Consider the following 16224-nt stretch of genomic DNA (forward strand, 5'->3'; position numbering starts at 1 on the left):
CATAGTGTGCAAAATAGCTTTTAGCCACAAGGCAATTGTGATGTTTAAATCAAAGGCATCATGCTTGTAAGGAAGAATAGGAAGTGTTATATTTAAATATATTTTGGAGAAAGAAATACTGGATAGCAATGCAACACATATACTTTGAAAAGCTGAATTTAGAAATGGGTTCTTCATTGTGCTCACTTTAACACATACATTCATATTCAGAAGATTTCTGAAACCCCAATCAAAACAGCTGTTTCTCTAAAAAGAATATAAGAAGACTTGAGCTTCAAGTATGATTCAAAGACTAAGCAAACAATGATAGCCTTGTATAGTTTTCAAAATATGTTTTTCTTTAAATCTCAGACTCTTCTCATTGTGGAAATAAATTTCTCAATGCACATTTCAATAAGATTCTTTCAACCTGTTTATCTCTTCTGACTGCAATATGAAAAAAAGTTACTAGAATACTAGTCTTAGAGATGACGTATAGGAGCTGGTATTGTCTCACTAGATATCAGTCAGTAGCCTTTGGTTCCATCCAATCTTAAAATGCATTTTGAAAAGAATAATAACAAAAATCTAGAGTGATTGGTTAAAAGAATGTAATCATGGGAGCACATGAAATGATGTTTAGCTTAATTTGCTTAAAAATACTTTGTAGAACAGGATATTCAAACAAAAAAAAATAGGACAAAGCATAAATGTAATCTATCCAAAGTCATAGATGGATAAATCTATCTCAAATAAGTGCTGAAACCAGGAACAATAGCTGGATTTTATGATCTCTACCTTAACTCCTTGTCTAAACAGTTATCAATTGTGCTGAATAAGATGAGTGTGCCCAGCCTAACCAAACACAGCAGAATGTGTAGGGGGAATGCATGTAGAGAAAAGCAAAGAACCTTCATCTAACAAATATAAATGTTTTTAACCTATGAAATAGGACCCAGGTCCAGCTCCCCAAACTTGAATGACAATTTACACTCTATCATATAAAAACTTTTTATTTATTGTTATAATGGCTTGTAATTTGGTTGAGATTTATCTTGCTTTTCTATAGAAGGATTTCTAAAGAATAACCATCTGTAGGATGAGGAATTAGAAACAGAGTTTTTAAATCTCTTTTTACCAGTTGAGTTATGAAGATAATTTCATGGGAATTGAGGTTGGTAGTAAAGCCTGGCATGATTGGGTTAACCAGAATTTCTTACAAAATGTAGGTAAGACTGTAAAAGACCTATTTTTCATCTGTTGTAGTGGATGAATGCTCTTGGGTTGATGGTTTTGCTGTTGACTCCAAAGAGCTAACGTGTGGGAATAATTTTTGCTCAAGTGCTACTCTTCCAGCTTAACTGAGGTTTTAGTTAAAGCACTTGAATTACAGCAATTGTGATGACTTCTTAGAGGAGAAGAGCTCACTCCATGAAAAAGCAGGATTGGACCTTTTTTTTTTTTGTCATGCAACATATTTCCTTTTCTAATCAGACAGCAAGTTGTGGGGCTGGAGAGTGTTGCAGGAGAAGGGGATGGTAAAATGGTGGATTTTGCAAAGGGAGTGATACCTCCCACTGCCAGCTGCAGGGAAGAGGGAGGTAACACATTCAGCCCCCAAATGTGTAAGTTTATATGGGTGTGAATCATCTAAACACTTATTCCACTGATGGAATGTATGCCTTCCCAGATGAACCCCTCCTTGATTTTGTGTATTTATTGTCATGGATAAGTAAGGCAGAAACAATTTCCTATGTGTAGAAGACTAATAACAAAAACCAAGAATTATGTCCCTGTTTTCATTTGAGTGAGACTTTGATATCACTTCCTTCAGGAGAAATCTATGGGGTTTTACTTGTGTGAATATCCAAGATTCAGGATTTATCCCTCCTTCAGATTACCCATGCAGCCATATATTTATGTTTCAAGAGTGAACAGGAAGATGTGGTCTGTGCTATCCCAGCTCTGTCAGGGGCAGTTTTGTCCTCACCTCACTGACATGTCTGTAGTTCTAAGGCACAGAAAGTGGCCTTTCTCTTACTCTGTCACTTCAATTTGAACAACACACAAGAAGCAGCCCCACATCCACTTTGCAGGGATGGTTTAGGCATTATTATAGCTGTGGAGGTAACACACCCAGCCTAAATATCAAAAACAGGCAGATTGGAAATTTTATTTGATCTACAGGTGCTTCCATGACCTCTTTTAAATTCCCACTGGTGTTTTAAAGGGCTTAAATACCTTAGAAATTTGAGTAAGAGACCAGATCCTACTCCTTTGGACATTGGCATCAAAAGACTTGTGAGAAGAAAAGGGAGACATTGTTTGTGGAGATAGGGCCAAATTCTGAAATGGCTGGGCCAGATACCACCTAACCTGTGCAAGTTTTGTCTCTGCAGTCTGGTGACGACCTGCTCCATCAGCCTGGGCTTTGCTCTGAGCCCTCTCCAGCCCTCATTATTTTGTCTTTGCACTGAGAATGAAGTATTTCCAATTGTGCTTATTAGCAATGCCATAATAAAACATTTATTTAAGACTATCCTTATGAGAAAGTGCCTTAATTTTTTTATTAAAGAAGTGAAGTTAATAAAGTCAGTTTTCACCAGCTGGTCTGGCAGGTATTTTGCCTACTTTCTCCCTGCTCCCTGACGCAGCTACTAAAATGATGTATTCTTTACTGCTTTCTAAGAAGATTACTAAGCCAGCTGACCCAAACAGTAGTGGCACCAATTAGACATCATTCAAAATTAATAACCACTACGATGATAACAAATCAAAAGATTGATTCTTCTGATGGGAGAATAATTTTAATTAATTTAATCCTTGTTGAAAGATCAGCTGTGCACAGTCCTGCTCACCAGTGGGGCCCATTTGTCCCTGTCTGTCCCCGTCACCTAAAGCCAGTGAATATGATCAGTAGCCAGCACTTAGGGAACAATAAGAAACAGATTGTGCTGTCAGGCTTCATTAAAGATCATCATTAGTATTCCAATTTGGAAACAGTCAATCTATCCTAACCTTTTACCAATTCTTTTCAGCTGCTTTTGTGAAGTTTGGTTCAGCTGCTAAACGTAAAAACGCTACAGAGGCTTTTTTAAAACAACAAGTTGGGTCTGGCTGATGCCTGTCAGACAGCAGCTTAGGGACAAAGCTCGGGGGAAATACGAGTTATGCAACCAGGCTCTAAATGATATCATGTGCAGCTGCTTATGATCAGAGTATTTATGAGCAATGAAACTTTCTTAAACTTGATGATGAATGGAAATGAAATGGATATGGCACTTTCTTTCATCCCACTGCTGAGGGCTTTTGTGGTCCCAAGGGTGTTTTCGCAGAGCTGGCTGCCTGGGCTCTCGCCTCTGCTCCTCTTAGCGTGGGCTGCTGGGGGCATTTGTAGCATGTTGATCAGGGAGATGGAATTCCAGATTTGTTTGCAGTTCACTTTATCTTTTCTACCAAGGTCAGATTGCTTTGTTTGTTTGTTCCTCATTCTGGTGGCTGGAAATAATGATGGAGAAATGGATTATAAGATTTGGAGGCATATTTCTGGATGGGCATCCCTTTATCTCAGCCATGTCCTATGGCTGCGCAGGAGATGCAGCTAGAATCTTAGTTTTCAAAACAGTTTTTCTACCATGCAATGATCTCATTATTTTAATATTCTTGACATTTATGATTTGCTAACCTTCCCAGTTGTCCAACCATCTTCCTGAAGATATTTCAGGAATGCTCTGCTTGAAATACTAAAAGAAATGTACAATCCTGTCATTTTGAATAATCTCCTTCTAAGACTGCTTTTTTAAAAAAAAGGCAAGTTTGATTTTTTCTGATGTGCTCTTGTGTATCAGAAGGGATTTCACAGAGATTGCAAATGAAATCAGAACTAGGCCAGTAAAATAGAGAGAAACATTAGATTTAACATTTCTTCTCACAGAAAAAAAAAAAAAAAAAAAAGGAACAGCTCACTCTCCAAATTTGATTATGAATTAAAAATGCTATTATTACTGTAACAGTATGACCAAGAAAATCCCAACCAAAAGTACAAAGTACTTTTCAGCTGCTTTTGTGTAGTTTGGTTCAGCTTCTCTCTGTAAAAGCTCAAATACTTTCCTACAATTTAGTACTAATCTAACTTCTGAATGCTTTATACCATTCAGTAACCCTCTTGGAAACAATTATTTGCAATAACTGGTTGCTCATTGCATACATATGAAGATTTCTGCTATCTGAATCCATTAATAGGGGGAGTTTTCCATAACAAAAATAGTCATAATAAATGTAGGTACTTCAAAAGGATGATCCAGCCTAAAATCCAGTTTTCAAATGTTTTCCATAACTAAGCCAGTACAGCGAACATATCATATTTTCACCACAGAGGAACAGAAAATCCCTTAGTGCAGAATTGCAGCTGAAACCAATGTTAATGAAGAGTCTCTGTGAACCTGATAACATTTTCTTTAGTCTTATACTTGCTATCTGGGGAAAAAAAAAAACAAAACAAAAACCAAACAAACAACTCCACAAAACAAAACAAAACAAAACAAAAAAAGAAAAAAACCCCAAACCAAAACAAAGAAAATCCAGACCTCATTATTTTTTTCTGAGGAAATAGAAAACCTAATTTGCTGGAAAAATACAATTCTGCTGTAACTGATTTTCAAATGGTTCAAATGGTTTAGTGAATGCTTTTCCCTGTGTATAAGCTCTTGTAAAATTTTTCAGTTTGACAAGATGGTTTTAATCCAAGTTTAAAGCCAATTATAGGTTTTATAGGTTAGAACTTATTTATTGCAATGTTATTGGCTATGTAAGTGACTACACAGATAATATTAATTATCAACATACATTGCAGTGGTGCATAACATGAATATTGATAGGAATGTAGATTATAATTTCTAGCATCTCACTGAAGAATGTCAGTCTTTCAAATAACTTATATTCTGGGAGTCCTTTCATTCTAAAATTGATTTATAATTTTCCAGTGACTGCTTTGATTATTTTGTCAGTTTTGCCCATGACAAGCCTGTTACAAAAGGAAAGGGAGAGGAAGCTGTTCCATATTTTTATATCAGGGCAACTGAGTTCCAAAGTATTGTCTTGTTAAATGTTTTTAGTTGTTTCTTAATGTATCTCTTTTTGAAGTCAATCTTCTCAATGTCACTCATCTTTTCTTTTTTTTCCCTGAGGCTACTGATTTTGCTGTGATATTTTTCTTTTACCACTTGATTTTTAGCCATTTTTTCCTTTTTTATGTCACATACACCTTTATTGGAAAGGAATCCTTTTAGAAGAAGGTATATACAGTGTTTTATCCCCTCAGTATTTTCAACTTGCTTTTTTAAAATGGATTTAGCTTTTTTTGAAAGACTTTTTGAGAAAGGAGCCCTAGTGAAAGGTTCTCAGAGTGCTGTGACTCCCTTGAACTCGATGGAAGTTGGTCTCAGGTTATGGCCTCGGGTTTACACCAGTCCAAATCAAAGGTGTTGCTCATAAGAGCAGTCCTCTCCCTGCCTCCCTCCCTCCCTGCCCTAAGCAGCAGCATCCCATCTCTCTTCTTTACTACGCTGTTGAAACAGCACTGACACCAACCTGGCTGATCCATTCTTTGCAGATTCAGTTTTCAGAAGAATTAGGTTTGCATTCATATGGGAATGTGTTAGTGCAGTAGGAATATGAAACCACAAAGAGAAGCAGGGTACCTTCTCTCTTGTCAGAAGCTACTATTTATTATTATTATTATTATTATTACTACTACTACTACTTACAAGGTGTTTGTAAAGGTGATATTCTCCTTAGATAGCACAAGTAAGTCTTACACTATTTTTTTACTCTCCTAAAATGTTAACTAGAATTGTTCATAAAATAACAGCATAAACTAATGGCTGCAGATATAGTCAATGATTTCTACAATTTCTTTATAACTCCAAGGAACAAAATCACCTACCAAAAGGATCAAAGAGAAAAAGGCTAGGAAATGCCACAAATGGATGACCTACAGAATTGGTATTTCCCAGTTAAAAATTATTCCAGCACCAAATCTTCTCTGCCAATGTGGCTGCAGAAGATTCTGTGTGATCTTGTGTGCTGTGCATGGAATGTGGTCCTGCTGATAAAAAATCATGTGGCTGCATGTTCTCAGTGGTTCTTAACCCTGTGGTTTGTGATGGGATCCACACCTGATGTTCTGCACGAGGTAAGAGACCAGTTAAAGTCAACATCTTGCTAACTACAGACTTCTCTTCCAAAGAGCTGACTTTGCTTCAATGTGTTGTGGGGAGAAAATAAGTATGTAAAAAAACAAATTATTGCACAGAACAGGGTACTCTTTACTGCACCAAACTACTCATTTACTTCAGTGATTAATTTGTTTTGGTGGTGTTAGTAATTTACTTGGCAAAAAGCCTTTGCACTAGGGAATGTGGTTGGAAGAACCACTATGAAATGAATACAGTGAAAGAAACAGAATGTGTCAGTGGAAATCCATTTCACAGAGGAAATTCGAATGAAGAGGCTATGACTCGTCAGAAGGAATCTTATCAAATCAGCCAGAGTTAGCAGGTAATTTTTTTCAGATATCATTTACCTATTCCACATGTTTTCAAACCACGCAGCTACTGTTTATACTGCAAGTACAATTTCTGAGCTATTCTTAGAGGTATAGCTGACTTGACATTTTTGATGTCTTTGAGTCCAGCAGCTTGTTTATATGTGGCAACAGCAACTTCGTTTATTTTATTTTAATCTTAAACCCCATCTCAAACTCCCCCTTTTTCCTCCTCTCCTTCTCCTCCCCTTCTTTCCCTTCCCCTCCTTTCTTCCCACCTTTTCTCCTCCTTCCCCCCTTCTTCTCCTTCCCCCCCCACCACCCCTCCACCCCTCATCCTTTCTTTGGCAGTACAGATTTGCTGCTAATGTAAATAGAGAAAAGAATTTATTTTTAAAAGTCGAGATACTGGTGGGATGCCAAGTGTAGTAATGAAGAGAAGATTAAAAACTCCTCTAACTGGAACTGGAGGCTTTACATGGACTTGGGCTGAGCTTTGCTTAAGCCCATCTGATGCTCCAGAGATGTTTGAATCCAAACTGGAACTGCACTGCCCTCCTGCGCTCACAGCGGAAAAGGGAGAAGTTTTGTGACACATCCCCGGGACAGAGGAAGCACCTCGTTTAAATGCCATGAAGGAGAAACAAAAGCAACACAATTATTCCTGTGCCCGCCTACTTAGAAGAGCACAGAATCAAACTTATTTTGGCTAATCAGAGCAGATTTTGCTCTCAGGTTCACCCAGAACATACAGAAAAAGTGGATAGTCCAAACAATCTGGAGTGTTTTTTCCAGCTATGCATTACTTGCCTAAACATTGTGGAAGTTTTGCAAGATGCTTTGCTTTTACAGCCAGTTCAGGCTGCAGTGAAGTCTTGTGCAAAGACTTCAGCAGTTCTGAACAGACCATCTTGTAACTGATCAGTTTCCAAAGCCATTACTGACAACGCATCCAGCACTAAAAACTCCTAACACAGATGGAGGTTGCCCAGTTATTTCCTATCATCTCCCCACATGCTGGGTTAGGCCAATCATAAATTTCTGGAAAGCAGAAAAGAAGGGTGATGCTGTTGAGGGAGGGACGGACGAAAAGACTCACACGGTTCAGAAGGCAAAAGAAGAATCTTTATTAGCAGGAAGTAGCATTCCTCTTTTATAACCAGGATCGCCAAGGTGAAATATGATTGGTCTCAAAGTGAAAACCTTTCATACCATTGGTGCATTATGAATAGCACACTGTGCATTGTGGTAGAACATATCTATAAACAACATGAACAGAAAGAGAGATAATAATTGTTTTCATTCCTTCTCCTACCTTTCCCAGGCTAGGCCTGGGAGAATTCTCTCTATTTTCTCTCTGACTGAACTAAGAACATCCACAGAAGGGCTCATGACACAGCCAGGATGTACAACACAAAGATGTGCACGCAGCCATGAGCTGCTGGAGCTGGCAACCACAGCCCACAGTGTTGAGCCAAGGCACTCCAGCAGCACTGGCTGTGTCAAGCACAGCTACAGGGGACAGCCCGGAGCCTGGCATATGCACTGCTGGGTGGCACAGTGTGTCCCTAGGTCATGGCTGGGTGGTCTGGCTGGGTGGCGGTGTTCCAGCAGCCCCTTACAGAATCACAGAATGGTTTGTGCTGGAAGGGACCTTCGGGACATCAGCTAGTCCAACCCTTTTCACTGCACCAGGTTGCTCCAAGCCCCATCCAACCTGGTCTTGAGTGTTTCCAGGGATGTTTCTGGACAACCTGTTCCAGTGTTTTACTACCCTCATCATAAAAAATGTTCTCCTTATATCCCTTTTTCTTTAAAACCATTTCCCTTCCCCTCCCTCATCTTGCTTGCAGCAGAGGGGGCTTGCAGACTCCTGGAGAGGTAATACACGTGAATGGTCATGGTCCCCAGCTGCACACCAGCATGGCAAATCCATCTAACAGCTATGCTAGAAATGAAATGGTTCCTGAGCATTAGGAAAACAGTCTTCAGAGCAATCTTCTCATGAAAGCCTAGGAATAAGAAGAACAGCTCATTTTAAAATGAGTCAGTGTGCTTGAAAGGAACCAGAGTGGCCTGCAAGAGGCAGAATGGGAAAATCTGTCCAAATACATAGAAAGTTACACTGGTACAGGTTGCCCAGAGAAGATGTGGCTGCCACATCCCTGAAAGTGTCCAATGCCAGGTTGTCCAGGACTTTGAGCAATCTGGCCTAGAGAAAGGTATCCCTGCCCCTGGCAGAGGGGATTGGAATGAGTGTTAAGGTCCATTCCAACCCAACGCATTCTGTGATTCTGTGAAAGATGTTGCTTGTTAGATGGTGCTTTATACAAATCAGGGGTTATACAAATCAGAGGTTCCCTGAAGGGTTACACATTTTCTCATTTAAGGACCTTACACCACATATTGGGTAAAGCCTTCCTCCCTCTATTATGCTGCTATATTTTTGTAATGTCTCTTCAAAATGAGTTGGCTCTTCAAGGGCAAGGAGTGACACCTGCACCAAACAGAACATAAATAAATATGCAGGCAAGGAAAGCAGGAAACAGGAGACCAAACACAACTTTATCCACTGTGGCTGATTAGAGATAATCAGGACAGCTCCTGGGGAGGATAAATTTGGGATAACATAGCGAAGTATTAGTTCAGTAGGGTTGCATCAGCTTTACTATAATGGTAACATAAAAGTGGCAATTGACATTTTTAAAAGTTTTTTGAAGACAGACTCTTTCATGTTTTGCAGTCACAGATTTCTTCTGGGGAACAAAAGTGAAAATAATATTGACAGAAGAATCATTTATTGTCAGGTATTTCTGAAAATGGAAGCTGGAAGTCAAAATAAACCACTGAGACTCAATCCAAATTTTGTTGAACTACTGTGCATCCAGATGAATTAGTTTGGAAATTGGCTGTTGGCTCAAATTCTACCCTGGATCTGGATCTAGATTTCTAGTCTCCAGCTACTCTGACAGTTCTGGGGCTTTGAAGTTCAGAAGACAGAATTCCAACATGTAAATATGGTTATTAAAGAAACAAAGTAATTACTACCCAAACCTGTGCCTGATCAATTCATAGCAAAACTGCCTAACTGTTGTCTCCAGCGTGCTCTGAATGTTGCCAGAGAAATGAACCAGTGGTTTGGAGAACTTGAGCAAACAGGAAATCTTGCTGCTCATGTAACTTGGACAACAGCTGCTTGATCATCTGCCTCAGCCTTCAGCTGTAGGATTTGGCTGCCAGTTCCAGTAAACAAGCTGGGTGACCTCAGTTTTGTTGGGTGCCAACCGATGCTTCCCCCCCTGTCAGCCCCCCTGAACTGCTAAGCTAGCCCAGCCTTGGGGGACCTGAAGGCATAAGAAGCTTCAGAAACCAGGCGAGATATTCGCAGAGGCTCAGTTTCCAGGTGTTTATTCTCTGGGGAGAAGGAGGAAAAAGAGGACGGACAATGGTGATGGGGTTTTTTATCTAGGGTCTGGGAGGTCTGGGTTATCTGGCTCTGGGCCAATGGGGTACAAAGAGGAAGTAAGGATCCTTCTAACAGTCACAGCTATAGGGGTCTTTCAGGAGGGTGATACCATTTCACAGGGAAATGCAGCAAATTGTGACCATTTGTAATGATTCACAGGGATTATTCCTGTGGGGAAGAACTCAGGAACAACAGTTCGCTCAATGTGACAGCAAAAAATATTATGTTTACAAGATTTCTTAGGAGCAGATCAATAAACAGAAGCAAGACATGCTAAAATTCTTACATCTACAGCACAATAAGTTCAGTCTTTCTGTATTTAAAGGGGCCTTATGAGGAAGATGGGGACAGGCTTTTTAACTGGGGCCTGTAGGACAAAGTGTGATGGTTTTAAATTAAAAGAGGGCAGATTGAGACTAGGTAAAAGGAAGAAATGTTTTGTGATGGGGGTGGTGAACACTGGGACAGATTGCCTGGAGAGGCTGTAGATGCCCCATCCCTGGAAACATCAAGGCCAGGTTGGATGGGACCCTGACCAACCTGGTCTAGTGGAATATGTTCCTGCTCATTACAGACAGGTTTGACTAGATGAATTTTGGAGATCCCTTCTAACACAAACCATTCTATGATTCTAAGATCAAGGGGTTTATAATTCAGATCAATTTTAGTCTGGTGCCCTGGACTCACTATCTGCACCACACTTGTGGTTTGAAGCAATCTAAACAAGCAGTTCAGACCCTCAGGTCAGCTGCAGAGCAAATCTGGTGTGCACCTGGAGGGAGACTCTGGCTTACCCTCTTCTGAAAAAACCCCGTGTGCATCCACCAACAGGGGTCTGCAGATCCAAATGACAAATCAGAAATGGGATCGCTTCAAACCTCTAGTGTTGCTCCAACACAAAACAAAATGCTTTGATACATGAAGCCGCTGCAGTCTTGACAAACAGTTGAGGTTGTAACCTTGCACTAATATAGATTAGACAGAAAAAGAGTATCTGCTGCTTTCCTGAATAACTTCATTAATTTACTAGTTTTTCCTATAAAAAGCAGTGCATTAAAAGCAAAACATTAAGGAACTTTCAAGACAAGTACTCTGAGCAAGAACAGAAAAGCTTTCTGTCCATGGTAGATAGAAGAGTGTGGAGTTTCACACTGACCTGGATGGACTCCTTTCCATGTCTGAGCTGGCTTGCAGAGACTGCTGCCATCAGGACATACCCAGAGCCCACAGAGCAAGAGCTCTTCCTGATTTTCCAGTCCTTACCACTTCTTTATGATGACAGCGTGCTTCCCACTGTGCTGTCAAGAAAAGTTTTCAGGTTTCATTCCCTATGTGTTTTCAGATGTTCAATTAATCTTTACAGAATGCCTAGGTGAAGATTAGGTATCAATGGCATTTTTCTCCTGTTGTTACACAAAAATAATTCTATGAACAAGGAGTAAAGTCTTTTTCTGCTTCAAACAGCACAGGCTATTGCACAGTACATCTGCAGATATAATTAAAATTTCAAAATAAAAACAATTACATGATAGTTGCTGTGCAGAACAGACAGCCTGAAACAAAATATGTGTTGCATTATCCTAGAATTTGAGAGCAGTAGGGTTGTTCAGATCTTCAATCAACAATCATTTTCTAAAGTTCTCATCACTGGCCTCAGAAATAAAGGATTTAGAGAGGAATTGCAATCCACAGTACTTACTTGAGTGAGCATGGATTTTAGTATTGTTTCCTGTTAATTCTTATTGTTAAAAATACAAAATTGAAGGACATTCTTCAACATTTGTGGCTTTGTTTTACCACTGGCAGATGCAACAGGGTCATGCACATTAGCCAAAGAGAGAGTAATACACAGTTGCTGCTTTATTTAGGTTGACAGAAAGTTATATGTTCCATTTAAAATGTCTCAGATTTAATAGGTCAACCACTTTTGAAAATTATGAGTAGGTTTTTGGGGGGTTTTTGTTATTGTTCCACTGTTTTGATGAGTATTTTTGATAGGATAGATATATGTTCTGACAAAAGAAGCTGCTGAAAGAAGAGTTTGAGAAGAGCCTGTAAAAGACCTGAGCTTATATGGAAGAATCATTTGAAACAATTGCTGAACAGCCAAATTTAGAGCTATTTTAACATTACTCTCCAAATAGATACGCTCACAGTAATTGTGCTGACTTTTGGAAGTCACTGATCTGAAATGTTGCCTCTGAGACTTTACATCTGCAGTCTGTTTCAGAGCTAGGACCCTGTTCTCAAGGCTGATGACTTAGGAGCTCTATGTTTTGTTTCAATAGACTTCCCAGAGGAAGTTTTCAGCTGAAATAACTTTTCCCCTTCTACTTAAAACACAGCTTGGATATGTTAAGTCCCTGCACAAAGAGCATAAAATGTGTGTCAGTTCATTTTTTTATTTTTAGTTAACTCCTTCATTGTCAACAAGAACTTTCCCTAGAGTTAACTACCTTGTACTGAAGAGTCAAGACCACCCATTTCAAGACTTGTTTCAGGCAGGGTATGTGCAACATATCTGAGGCATCAGCTTGCCCACAGCCCTTCCTCCCTTGTTGCAGAGGGAGAACATCTACAGGAACAATTCAGCAGGGGTAAGACGAGTAAAACCCAGACTAAAACCCAGACTTGCAAAGCCAGCTCACCAAGTCAGCATTTTGTCCCTGGGTGCTTCAGAGGCTCAGTGTGTGCCTATCAACACTGCCTGTCTGCCTTAACCCAGAATTATTTTGCACCACCTGAGTAAAGTGCTATTGTATTACCAGCTCTCATACCCAACGTCTCCAGGGCAAAGGCAGGCAGGCAGGTAGTGAGGATGAGCAAATCCAAGAGGAACTGTGTTTGCAATGCTGCACCCCTTGTGCCTCACAGAAGATCTGTCTGTGAGCCACCATGCAAACACAAGTAACATCCCAGCCCCACAAGTCTGTGGCTTGGAGGTGAATTCAACATGGTTCAACAGTGCAACAGCTGCTTTGTTAGCATTTTATATATTGTAAATCAAAGCAGCTTACTTCTCTCACTCCTTAGTGCCCTAGCCCACAGACTAAGCAAGATTTTACCATAATGCTGTAAAGAGAAAAGGGAAGGCTCAGGAGCTCTTGTATTCTTAAGTTTCAAATTGATGGATTGAAAGTGGAGGAGCCAGTAAATGTGCCGAGTGTTTGGTGGCATAGGCTTGCTCATGTTTAAACTGTGAAACATTTGCAAATGTCTACTTAAAGGCAACATTAAAACAACAGACCTCTCACTTTTGTGGCTTTGCTTACCAGCTACAGTGTGCCATATCAGACTGTGAGGGTTGGGAGGAGAGATCTGAAATTTAGCAGTTAAAAAAAAAAAAAAAAAAAAAAAAACCCAAACGTTTTTAATCAGCTTGAGAGCCCAGTGGATTTGTGAAATTGTTTGGGATTAACATGCTATTGATTGCTAATAAAACAATATTTAGCTTTGTCTGATGAACAGCAATGGAAAAAGGTGTGGGCACCTTGTCAAACACGACCCATTGAGGATGGATGATGGGTTAAGTGTGGGGGTCTGAGTGGCAGCGTGGGTGCCCAGTCTTCAAGGAGAACTTGTCAGTTGTTAGTGAGGCTGGTGAAAGGAAGGACGCCAGCGCCTGATGGCTGGGGTAGTATTGATGCAAGTTAGCTGACAAATCAGATTGAAAAAGTCCCATGGTATTTATGTCACTTTAATTTTCATCAAACAATTGGAGACGACAGCACTCTATTAAGAAGAGGTTGATCCAGAACTAAAGCTAAATAAATTAGGGTCTCAGTTAAATCAAATTATCCCTCTGCTGGCCTTGGATTAACCAAGGGAGACAGCGTCAGTCTAGGCACTTTTCATTGGCTAGTTTATTTTTTTTTAAAGAAGTTGGTACAAAGAATGGGAGATTTAACACAGAGCTACTACTCATAATACCTCAAATAAGCACCTTTTAAAGAAGCAGGAATTAATATTTACCAGGAAAATTTGCAGTTTCGCTGAAGGATATTTCCATTTTTATGTTAGGAGGGTTTTTTTCAGTGAAACGAACTGAAAATGAGGCTAAAATTTGTCAACAAAAATCTAGACAGAGAGAACCTGATACAAGCTGGCACAGAAATGAAAACACTAGCCTAATGGTACCTAACAATTTCTTGTTAGACTCATAATGTTTTAGTTTACCTGTCTAAAAATGCTTCGATTGCACATTTACATTTTGCTATTGTTTATTTACATTTTACGTGCAGGGTAAGAAATTCTTTTTCCTCTTTCCTACATTCTTTACACCTCTGGGTGTAAAAAATCTTTGAGGTATCCAGATTGTCTCTGAGAAAATAATTTTCCCAAGCTGTCTTATATTTTCTCCTGCAAAGTTTTCACTAGAAGTTTACAGCAAGAGATAGTAACTGTCTTTTCAATAGTAATAACATGAAAAAAAAATCCTGTGTTTATAGTTCCTCTACAAAAATTTAACTGAACTGTTGCAATAAATCTTTCAGGATCCCAAACTCTTGAAATATTCCAAATCTGTGTGTTGTCATAATGATGGAAAAGTAACTCTGGTTTTCTAGACATAGAAATGAAAGTAAAATCCTTTGCTGGAAGCAATGAACTGAATTAATCCCAGTTAACCACAAAGTTTTTTTCGAAAAATGCAACGTGATGAATAAACACCTCCTTCCATCTTTGTTGCAAAATTAAAAATAATTTTTTTGTGAGAAAAGCAGGGTAAGCAGATGTAATATTATGCCTGAGTCTACTTTCTGATTGCTTCTTTCTCTAACTGGTTTTTGCTACCCATGATCATCAGTGTTGTTTCTCATTCTTCTGAGGCAATCACAACTTAGGGAAAGTGAAGCTGAACAAATAAATACTTGCATTTTTGTTACATCTGTCAAAATGGAGGTAATGGGATCAGCTGTGATCTAGTGCACACTCAGGTAAATTATGTTTACTGCATGTGTAATAGACCTAAGAAGTATGACTGGCTTCTGTTTGTCCCTATTCTCCCATAATCTACAAAAATTTCATAATCTTCCTCTGCTTGCATTTAATTTCTGTTCTTACTAAGCACCTGGTTCCTTACATAGCTATGCACACATATCTTAATGCTCCATTAGGATTCATTTAGGATTTCTAAATTTCCAGCTCAAACAATTTGATTCTTTCTTTTTTCTTGCACACTTCAAGATTCCACTCTTTGGTCAGCTCTGGTGGACATAACCTTGCAGATGCTCATCCCTGCACAAGAAGGTTTTTTTTTTTTTTCCCAGGTAACTCATCTACTTATTTCCCTCCAAAGCTGGCTAAATGCCTGACATCCACTCTTGTGATGCTAAGCATCTTGCAGATACTGTAAAAAAAGTTAAGGACCAAATAGTTGCTTTTGGGGTGTTGTTTTCAATGTACAGCCCTCACAGTTCTGCTAGTTTGACCTGAAAGCTGATCAGAATGCCACCTGTCTTTGCTTGTTTTCTTACTGTGGATGAATAAAGATCATATATTTTCATGGTAAAGATGTGATCTAAGGTAAATGCTTCATTTTATTTCAAACTGGGATAGGATTTTTTTTTTGTAGTTTTTCTGCACAATCATTTACTCTAAGTTAAGGTATTTTTTCCCTATAGAAAGCAGACATTTTCCCTGCAGAAGCACAGGTATTATGAGACAGAAAAGTTGGAGATGCTAACAGCTGCTATCTCTGTGAACAATGGTTTATCCTCAACATGCTTATGAATTCTTTTATCTGCATTTGCCCTTTGGACAGAAACAGTCAATGTAACCCTGAAGACCAGTGATTTTTTAAGTATCTCTTTATTTTTGTAGCAATACCTGTTTGGAGAGATCTCAGTTGGATTTCAGTGACCTGTAGCATCTGAAACAATCCCATTTTCCTCAAGCTGCTCCACAATGCACATTTTATGGAGGCACTTCTGTAGAGGTATAAATGTGTGTGTGTAACATACTGAGTCCCACACTTTGTAATATAACCATAACCCTAGTTCCAGGGTGAATTTTTGTTAAAAAATAAGCAACAACAACAACAAACCCAAATCCCCCTAGTAAATAATACCCCTTCCCTGCCACCCATTCCCCCCAAAAAAAACAAAACCAAAAACCCAACAACCCAAAACCTGCCCCTGTCCAGATAAAAGTTTCTTTTTTGCAGCCCATACTTTCCTTTGGCAGCCCTTTCCAGCCTCACTTCAGCTCCTGATCTAGGCTTACCTTCTCTCTCAAT

General features: G+C 39.3%; 1 long non-coding RNA gene across 1 annotated transcript in view; it reads left to right on the forward strand.

Moving 5' to 3' along the window:
* LOC137476114 (uncharacterized) overlaps window positions 1-11647 on the forward strand; it is a 74915-nt gene extending 63268 nt beyond the window's left edge. The window contains exons 3-4 of the long non-coding RNA XR_011000253.1: window positions 6393-6537; window positions 11574-11647. This is a non-coding gene — a long non-coding RNA (uncharacterized lncRNA). The remainder of the gene's footprint in view (window positions 1-6392; window positions 6538-11573) is intronic.
* The last annotated feature ends 4577 nt before the right edge of the window (window positions 11648-16224 follow it).

Source organism: Anomalospiza imberbis, chromosome 6 (genome assembly GCF_031753505.1).
Source record: "Anomalospiza imberbis isolate Cuckoo-Finch-1a 21T00152 chromosome 6, ASM3175350v1, whole genome shotgun sequence".
NCBI lineage: Eukaryota > Metazoa > Chordata > Aves > Passeriformes > Viduidae > Anomalospiza > Anomalospiza imberbis.